Genomic DNA, 11,193 nt, shown 5'->3' with positions numbered 1-11,193 from the left:
AAATTGTAAATTTTCTATTTATTCCTTATATGGCACCGTCAACTGAGGACCGCAATTTGCTGCGTGCCCTCTGTAATCAGGGGGAAATAACTCGCATATCGTTGTGAAAAAATGTAGGTCATTCTACAAAATTTGGCCAAACCGATAAGAGTGAACCTGTCATCACTACTAAATAAATTTGCAAAACTTATAGCATTCCCTAATTAAGGACCTCTGTTGTTTCCGAGTCCAATGTTGTGTTGGTATCTGTAGGAAATCAGGAAATCCGGACTTTGTACTCGGCAGTTAAAGATAGTTACATTACTCTACATGTATTTTAACAGCAGTGATATATTACAATGACAATGATATCATGTAAATTTCATCTCCCTAGGAAGGGGTCTTCGATGTTATCTAGCACAATGTTTCTGTATCTATTAATAGACCTCAAACTTGGTACACAGCGATGATGGAATCACCGTATTTGATCAGTAATGAAATATTACGATACTAATTATATCCTGTTATTTTCAATTGTCTAGAGATTCCGTGAAGATCCTAGTTAAAATAGGTCCTCAGTACCCCTTGCTTGACGAAAGAGGCGACTAAATGGGGCGGTACTTCCGATGAGACCGCAAAAACCGAGGTCCCGTGTCACAGCAGGTGTGGCACGATAAAGATCTCTCCCTGCTCAAAGGCCATAAGCGTCAGCATAGGCCTAAATTTTGCAGCCCTTCACCGGCAATGGTGACTTCTTCATATGAGTGAAAGATGTTAAACAATATACAATCAATGAATCATTTGTCTAGATAGAAGCCTTCGGTCTTTCCGAGCCTGATGCTTATTCAACATATTTATTAAAAATCAAAGATAGACATCGGACTTGGAACTCGGAAACTAGAGATAAAACCACCATTATATTTTAAAACTACGGTAGTGGTATATTACAATGGTAATCACAGGCTGCAAATTCGATATCCCAGGTAAGGGGCCTTGGATGAAAGAGGAAGATAACGAACAGTGATTAATCTCATAACTCCTATAAGCAATACAAAATAGATAGTTGGGCAAACACGGACCCCTGGATGTTTCCGAGGCTGATATTTATTCAGTATCTTATATTAAAGATAGGCCTCGGACTTGGAACTCGGAAACTTGAGATGATATCATCGCCATATTTAAGCAGCAGTGGTATGATATAATGTTGATAATATCCTGTTTTCTTTTCATAAACTGACAATTATATACAGATTTTCACATAGAAGACTGACATTTTTGTAGCTCGCTTTTGACTTAAAGTGTCGCTGTAACTTGAGATATGAAATATTTTTGAATTTGGAATAAATGATGAGCACTATCCTGACAGAATGGGAATATGGTTTTCTCTGCTAGAATCTGTCAGGGCTGTATCACAGTGACAATTAGTGGTTACAATAAAACTGACGGATCATAAATCAGTTCTCAATTCTGTGGTTTCACTTATTTGTTACCGTGCAAAAATTAAAGTGTTACAAAAATAAGTCTTAATTTTGTCCGAATCAAAATAACAGCTATGATTTTTTTTCTGTAATGTTTTATACACTGTTTAAAAAACCAAATACAGCATTTCAGTGTCTAAACTTTGACATTTCCAATGTTTTTGCCTTTTATATTTCTACAAACTGTAATGATATCTATTTCTTCATGAATGCGTTGCCATTGTAAACGATGAGTCTACCTCAACGCCTTGGAATTCCGACAGAAATGAAAGTTGGAATTGTAGTGCAAAAAAATGTAAATATAAGAAATAAACTTTATTTTTGAAAATATAACAAGCTTCATAAAGTACTACTATGCTGGCGTCAAAAATGAAATTTATTTCTTAACACCATGATCCGATCAGAAGGGGGGCAGCAGAGGGTTTTACATTGGATTCTACGGGAATAATTTCAGAATCTCTTCAAGAAGAATGAATATGCAAGAATCTTCGTATAGAGTAGATTGAAGTTTGTTCATATCGTGAAAGTGGGGCTATAGAATATATATGTTGGATAACAATCTAAAAGATCTTCTCATGAAAAAGAGATTTGATATTAAAACATCTTCAGATTGCAAGATTCAAGTCTGTTCAAATTACTAGTATGTCATCTGGGTGAAACCTCAATAAGGTTTTAATACATTTGTATTTACATAGAAAAATATAATCCTTTTTTTCACGAACCTAAAGTATAATTGATAAGGAAGTGTCTTTCCGTTGTGTAGAGTACATTTTCGTCATTCCATGGCACTATAGTCAGCAATAATAGTTCAAAGATGCTCCAAACATACAGGTCTTTATCGTTCTGCTAGCAAGGTGTCGTAAGTCACACTTTGGCCCCTGGGCTTCTTAATGTTCTAAAATTTATGACATGTTGTCATACGGGAGAAAGTTCATGAATAAAATACATGTAGTGCAACTTGATTTAAGTTGATTGACTAATTTTTGTCCGGATTTTTCGTGAATGAAATTATTTTAAAAGCGTCACACTGTCCACAACACTTTCCTTGGCAAACCTTGTGAAATTTGAATCCTTTCTTGTTTTTCAGACTGAGCTAAGGCCGTATTTCAATTTAACTTTAATCTGCGCTTTAGGAGACTGCCTAAATGGTCAAAGTTATATTTTGAATACGATCTAAATATTCCAACGGGTAACATCTGGACCTCTACTGTTAGTCCACCCTAACCACGGGAGACAGAAATGTATCCAAACTACTATGATACTTACATACTGCGCTACCCAAGTAAAACAATTGTTAGCTTATTGTCCTTTACAAAGCATTCTTTACAATATTTTTCATATCTGTCCTAGTCCCGTGGTGATCCGAGTTAGAATAAGTCCTCAGTACCCCTTGCTTGTCGTAAGAGGCGACTGAATGGAGGCGGTACTTCGGATGAGACCGCAAAAACCAAGACCCCGTGTCACAGCAGGTGTGGCACGATAAAGATCCCTCCCTGCTCAAAGGCCGTAAGCGCCGAGCATAGGCCTAAATTTTGCAGCCCTTCACCGGCAATGGTGACGTCTCCATATGAGTGAAATATTCTCGAGAGGGACGTTAAACAATATAAAATCAATCAATCTATCCTATTGGCCTGAGATGTCATACTCCGTGCAGTACATGAGTGTTCTTGAGAGCATTATTAAGATTATATCTCAGCTTCTCAACCTGGCTCTCTGACCCATGCCTTGTACAAACTGAAGAATATTACTGTAAATATGATGATACCCAATTATCATTTGACAAAATGTAGACTTAATGTTTTCAGAACTGATTTCACTGTGCATTCCTTTGTAAAACTTGTCTCCATCATGGCGCAATCCATCTTAGCTCCGGGGTCTCGAATGTCGACCTTACATTCGGATACTTCCTAAATCAGTCAACAAAGAGTACCTCATATATTCCTACGTACAATCCAACACCCCAATGATTATAGCGACCTATCTAAGAGGGATTTGAGAACACTGATTGAAACTGTTTGATAATTCCCGAATATCATTTTCAAAAATATTGAAGACTTTACTCTACACATTCATGCCATGCACGCTAAACTTGTTCTCTGAGGTCATGGTATGCACAAATTTAAATGAACACTATTAGAGGGTGACTGAATATCACTTTGGCAAATACGGGCCTTAGTCATTTATCTTTTGAACTATAAAGTCTCTCATAAGTGAAGTTGATAAAGGCAATTTATTGAATAACCATAAACTATCCTATGACATTTTTATCCTATAACTATGTCAAAATATTGTCATTCATCCATTATTTTTAATTCATTGTAGTTTTCTTTTTCGAGGAGGTTTTACTTTTCATCCTACTTCCTTCACAGTTATAATTGTTTTGTTGTTAAATGTATCACGTATCATACTTAACATTCAAATAATCTTCCAGTAACTGTGATTTCAGAGGTAATTTCTATCAATTAATTGGGAGGTTTTTTAAGGAAAAGTTCACTTATATTTACTGTCACAGATCCAAGGGCGCCTTGCAAAACGTTCCATACGTTGTAGTTGAAGAAGTGAGCTGTAAGTTGTGTAGTTGAGTACACTAATTATAAGCCTTGTAGTTGAAGAAGTGAGCTGTAAGTTGTGTAGTTGAGTACACTAATTATAAGCCTTGTAGTTGAAGAAGTGAGCTGTAAGTTGTGTAGTTGAGTACACTAATTATAAGCTTTGTAGTTGAAGAAGTGAGCTGTAAGTTGTGTGGTTGAGTACATTAATTATAAGCCTTGTAGTTGAGGACATGAATTGTAAGCCTTGTAGTTGAAATTAGCTGTTGGCATTGTAATTGAGCATGTGAGATGTAGGGCCTGTAATTGATGACCTGAGCCGTAAGCCTTTCAAGAAGGCAATGACGTAAACTGTAAGCTTTGTACATGTAGTTGAAGTAAGCTATTGATATTTAATTGAGGACGTGAGCTATACACGTTGTAATTGAGGACGTGATTTGTTGGCATTGCTTGTATATTGTTTAACGTCACTCTCGAGAATATTTCACTCATAAGGAGACGTCTGTTGGCGTTAAAGTTGGGGACGTGAGTTTAAGTTTTGTAGTGGAGGACATGAACTTTGAAGTTGAGGACAAGATATTCACCAGCTCTTACAACAAGTGCCCACGTTTTCTTATTTCTTTCCCTTTTTTAAAACAAATTATTAGTTTTCAGATTTCGCAGCTGCCATGACACGAGCGAAGCGCGAATCACGACCTCCCGATCACGAAGCAAACACTCTACCAGTGAGCTACCACGAACGGCTTGATATGACATAAGAGTTACAATATATATTTATATATGTATAAACTCTAAACACTTTCTAGAAATATTTCGACCGTGTTACCGGTCTTCTTCAGTCTTATTTCACGTGAAACACTACTAAAGAAGACCGGTAACACGGTCGAAATAGTTATAGAAAGTGTTTATAGTTTTTTATTTTAGATTTTACTTCGAAAGAAGAGACTCTATATATATATATATATATATATATATATATATATATATATGCAAAGTTAGCGTTCAATAAATTCTCAGGATATTGAACGCTAACATTCTCTAGATTTTACGCAGATTTTATAATAGACTATTTATATATATATATATGTGTGTGTGTTTTACATATATCTGTAAATATATATATAGATATTTATATCTGTGTGTGTATCAACAATGTATGTTCCAAACACAACTAATTTCGAGAAAGCTCAACCATGTGACTACCTCGGTGGTCTCTATGGTGGTTTTGAGGGATTGTAAATGACACCCATAGAGACAAATTGAAGATCATTATACGGCGAAGGCTCCATCAAATACAATATCATTGTAAAACAAAACTCTTATAGCATTACTAGGGGGCCTAGTTGTATTGAATCGAACTATCCCGTCTCGGTAGATAAATACATCGGTTTGCTCTGATAGACGCCTCGGATATCCCATAAATAAAACATTTTTTTTTTTTTATCTTTGCGCATTAATCTATCACGTATGAACAAATAAGCCAGAACTACTTATCCGTATACCTTAGTTGAGCCAGAGGCCCTCATCATGAGGTATCCGCTCCTTCCAGCGGACAATAATAATCAGACTTTTAACAAATCGTAAGATTATTTCAGATGAATTATATTCAAGATGTTGAACAAAAGACCTATTAATATTCACAAATTTCCAATCGGGAAATATTTTATTACGTACTCCTGACAGAGTTGAAACGAGAGCAACACTTACGCCACAAAATACGCCCTTCTAATATGAAAATAACAGTGATCAATCTCATAACTCCTGTAAAGAATACGAAATTAAGAGTACGACAAACACGGACCCCTGATACACCAGAGGAGGGATCAGGTGCCTAGGAGGACTAAACATCCCCTGTCAACCGGTCACACCCAACGTGAGCTCTATGTCTCGACCGGGTAAATAGAGTAATCCGCAGTCAAAATCAGAGTGTAAAGAACGGCCTCAATAATCAAAGCCGTTAGGTCACTTTGATCATTCCTTTTTGTTTGCTTGGAGTACAAAGACCGCTCAATTTATTTTGTGTACACAAAATTGATTTGATACCCACCACCCCCTCCACACCCTCCTTTGTAATGTCACTTTGATGCTAGTGTGTGTGCCTGATTTATTTGTAAAACCCACCTTAATTGATTGCAGGCAGCTTTATTTCATATGTGCTGTAGGGGGTCAGATTGCATAATCATACCTATGTGATACACATGATCTTGTATTTTTGTTTTTGACTCATTCTGACCCCAACTAGCTTATTCAGCTATATAACTTCGTCATTTTCAAAATAAATGACAATCTTTCAATTCACATCAGTGTCCTCGTTTCACTGCCTTTATCAAGCAACAAGCAAAGGCTACTTGGCAGGTCATATTAACTAAGGAACATAAAGGATTATCATATAAATAAACCATTTTATTAAACAAAAGAACCACCATGCGGAATATGTAAACCAGGTTTGATTACCCAAGCCTTATTTATACTTATTAGCACTGTGTTTATTCTTCCCACAAGGTGCTAATGGATGAACAGACGGACACAGATACAATTATCTGACCCCCAAGGTGCTGAAAGACGAACAGACAGTTCTGCGCTGTATCGTGATACGGGCGTATAAAAATATAGAAAATATGACTTCGATACAATGCATTACAAACATTGACTTGTTTAACGGTTTTTATTTGGTGTGTAGGTAATATGCAAGCTGTATGATTTACAGTTTCCCATATGTAAATTACACACTTTATTGATACAGATTAGCTTCTTGAAGGTTAACAATTGTTTTGCCGTCAGAACGAAGTGATTGGATACTTACAAAGAAGACAAAACAAAGAATTCCTTGTTAGATAGTGAGGCTCACAACCTGCGGTTGCTGACCTGTCATTGTTAACAGTGTCAGCCTATGTTAATTTTTGCCTCAGTAGAATGTCATATCATTGATGGTATTTTTTTCAAACTAGAAAAATGATGCAATAACAATTTAAGGAACATGAAAGCAGTAGTCCTACTGTACTTTCCGAGTTTGCAGGTTCCTGTGTATACAGTACTTTTTAGTGTACTCTCGTCTTCTTACCCCGACATTAGAACAACCCACGTATTCTATTTCCTTATCAGTCCCTTTTCGTCTTAAAATTGTAAAATTCTAGATAATTGAAAACGTTATGCAAATCCTTACACCTCCAAATATGTTTTATGCATAATGTACATATATAAATGTCTGCATACTTACCTCCAGGCAAATACAAATTACAAATTACGGTAAAAAATTAAAATCATGGTTCCTTGGGCAAGTTTCTGGTTTATTAGATTCATTCAGTTTTGATTCACTGATACAAGAGGGAGAAAAAATTGAAAATACGTCGATATTTTACGCCGTAATTTCATAATTCCTGTTTGAGGCCTTCTTTGGTGACATTTTCAGGTATTGAACTATTGTACGACTTAACAAACATATTAAAATTTCATTCTATTTGCATTGCCTGTTACTGTAATCTGTCAGTTTAGTGAAGCAGTACATCAATCAGATTCCTGAATTCTAATTAGTATAAATGCACACACTAATACGCGTTCACAGATGACGGAAAGTACTGGCTTGATGAGGAAAGAGGAAATTCCTCACAGTTTTATTTAGATTTTGAAAACAAACAAAGCGAAATTGGTATTATCGGAGATTGACATATATCTGTGAACAGTAAACATTGTTTTTGTGGTGTTCAAGGAAATTATATTCATCAGAAAGTAAACATCATTAATTGAATGAAGACAGAGGGAATGATACTGAGCAGTGTGTCTTCATTGTATATATACACGTGTAATGAATAAACTATTCTAACGACAAGAATAAATCACAGGACACCGGATGTTAATGACAAAATAATTTCCAAAATCAAATAAACAGTTTATTTGATGATAAGAATACGTTAAAAACACTTAACATGCAAGAGTTAAGTCTGAAACATGCACTTATATATATGCTTCACTTGTGTGTGTATATATATATATATATATTCACATGAAGAAAACATAATGCCATTTTGCTTTCCAACTACTTTCTAGTAAACAGTAAGGGGTATTAATGGTGTACAAATTATAATTGGGAAGGCAGATGTGTCTTGATTAAGAATGAAAAAGGTGAAAATAGCGACCAAAGATATTTCAAATCCTAGAGAGAATACAAAATTAAGAACATGACAAATATGGAAACTTCCTAAGTGGAACCAGGTGTCTAGGAGGAGTAAGCGCCCCCTGTTTACTTGTCACGCCACCGTGAGCCTTGCACGTATGTTTCTGTATGTCGTTAGATATACGTATTTCCTTTGCAAACCATACACGTCGTGTTTGATTACGCGCGGTCCGTATTTTTAATTAATCAGTTGTGTGAAGGTAATTTAGACGAAACTTTCGTAATATTGCGTATTTATTGTAAATAACCCAACGCGTAAATTTCCAAGTTAACAGTAATCCGTAGTCAAAATCATTATGCTAAAAACGGCCTAACAATTGGTATGAAACACATTAGACAGCATTTGAGCCAATGTTATGAGTCAAAATTAATCAATAGAAATGCCGGCAAAAATCAACAAGATTTAAATATTCAGCTTATAATCATTTACAATGAAATATATATACTAATTTATAGTAATAAAAGTTCTCAAAAGAATGTCCCTTGCTTGTTTACCGCCGAGCTAATTCACATACGAGTATTTAGGCCTATTTATGACGCTGTCGAAATTAGCCATTAAGTCCAGTACCCAGTAATGTAATATCCAATGATATCCCCAAAATGTTCATTATCACAAAATTAACAAATTTCTAGAGAATTTTATTTCTAGAAGGTATACATTACCAGTAAACAGGTATTATATCATCTATAGGACTCTCAAAGACCATTCTAGCAAAAGATTATCATCTAAGTCACATGTCAATCAACAAAAATACGCAGGTTTCAAGATGCGCACGAGTTATTTCCCTTTATAGAACTCTCGCACACAGTAAGGCAATTTGTTTACATGCGGGAATGGGACAAATACCAATCACTAAGTGAACATGCTCAGTAAGTTTCTCATTCGCTGTTATATCACCCGAATTCGACTGATACTCAACTAAGTTAAGTGATAGGTATTAAGGAGGTATGCTACACCAGAGAAATTTGATATGGATGAAAAGTGGATGATATGTACAACAATATTGAAATTCAAATCTTTCAAATTTACTTTATCTAGTCAAAAATGCAGTTTTAGTAGAAAGCAATTTGGAAAAAAAAAATCAAAACCCCTGCTGGACTCGAACCAGTTCAACAGTCAACGTGCTTCTTTTTTTTTTTAGCAGTCGACGCGCTAACCTACTGAGCTATTCAGCTAGGCGATGATTTTTTAAGTAAATACACAAATATTGCTGATATTTATATTTTCATCCATGTTTTGAAAGGAAGTCGACCATTATGACGATGTAGAGTACCTCCTTAAGAGAGCACTTGAATACTTGAAATTCTTATTATATCACGTCATTTCGTTGCTCGTATGTACTATATCTAGGATATTACTTGCAAACATGATATTGTTTTTATGTTTTCACATTAGTAAAACATTTCTCTCGATAGTATTTTGTATTTCTTACTTTTTCATATTTAAAGAAAAGCCATTTTACATTTTATCGTCTTCCTCACTGACTGTAGGTCCACTCCGTCCCATTTTGTCCCATGGAAAATACCCCTAAAAGCACCTCCTAGTGCTCTTCCGATGATCGATTATAATCGTAAATCGATAAATTATTTTATTCTAAACGATAATCGATTATTATTTTCAATAATCGATTTTTCAAAATGTGTTAACATGTGTGTATTATGGAGATTTTTCAATTCCATTTTGAATTTCCTCTTTGATCGTCTAGTAAGCAAAAACTCCATAGTTTGGAAATATTTTGGGTTAAAAAAAACCAAAATGGTGGGACACCATGAAAACATAATCTTAACATAGCAATCTATGCAGGAAACCTTGCCAAAACAAAGCTAAGCGCGAAGTACTAAATGTAAGAGGAAATTTTCGGACAATTTTAAAATCTAGTTGTTAGATTTAGTCTAGTCACTGAAAGGAAGCCTGAATTATTTGTTTGCTGATTTACGATTCTTTGTTTTTATTTATAATTGTTATGTTATTACACTTACATAAATATTACCCCCCCCCCCCCAAAAAAAAGTCTGAAAATTTCTTTTTAAGTAGTCTTTGATATAATTTTTCTTTGATGTGTTACATCTAATAAAGTTTGGTAAACAACCAAATTCTTACCAGATAAATATATAAACATGTCAAATTTTCACAAGTTCATTTAACTTAGAAAGTTAATTCATTTGCTTCTAATTAATACATATTGAGAAACCGATTATAATCGATAATCGCATCGAAAGGCTTCTCCGATTATTCCGATTAATCGGTTGTCTTTTTTTCATCCGATTCCCAACACTAGCACCTCCTACAAAGTAGAGCTCTTATCGCGAAACTGACGTATGGAAGGATGTGTACTGCTATGTACATAAGCAGTACACAACAATAATTACAGATCATGTATCTAACTACATCATTATGAATTTGCGAAATGCTTACTCTAAACCAGACAGTTGAAACATCAACTTATTTGTCAGTAGATCATACGCAGAACATGCTCTTGCGTATCTAATCACTTGAGAGACATAAAAACCATAGCGATAACGGAATACTGTAACATAGAGGTAGGAAACAGACGATGGAGAAGCTGAAGTCTTCTACTCTGTCATAAAGATGAATTGTTAGTTTGCCGTTAACGCTTATGTTCAATATAGCATCTAACTATGAAACAGACAAGAAACATCCTGTGGTGTCTTTAATTTCGAGTTCACTGGAATATATCGAATCGTCATATGAATGAAAGTGAATAATGTTACAGCACTAGATAAAATGCTGATCTATCTAAATGACGAGTTGAAGACCACAGCAAGAGATTTCGTGTAGAAACTTTTAAATATTCCCTCAGTTGACTACACTTAGAACTTCCATATTTTATACCGAGGCACTGAGTAGTTGATCCTGCAATTGAACATGGAAATGCAGATTTGGGAATAGAACTTAATTGCCCCTCTCTACAAGTATTAATTAATTATGTGTCGTTAATACTAGTTAATGTAGATATGTGAATTAAGTTTTCTGCAGGGCTCTCCTGAGATTCGA

This window comes from Ostrea edulis, chromosome 4 (assembly GCF_947568905.1).
Source record: "Ostrea edulis chromosome 4, xbOstEdul1.1, whole genome shotgun sequence".
Taxonomy (NCBI): domain Eukaryota; kingdom Metazoa; phylum Mollusca; class Bivalvia; order Ostreida; family Ostreidae; genus Ostrea; species Ostrea edulis.
The sequence above is the reverse complement of the archived record's forward strand: the minus strand, read 5'-3'. Positions refer to the sequence as shown.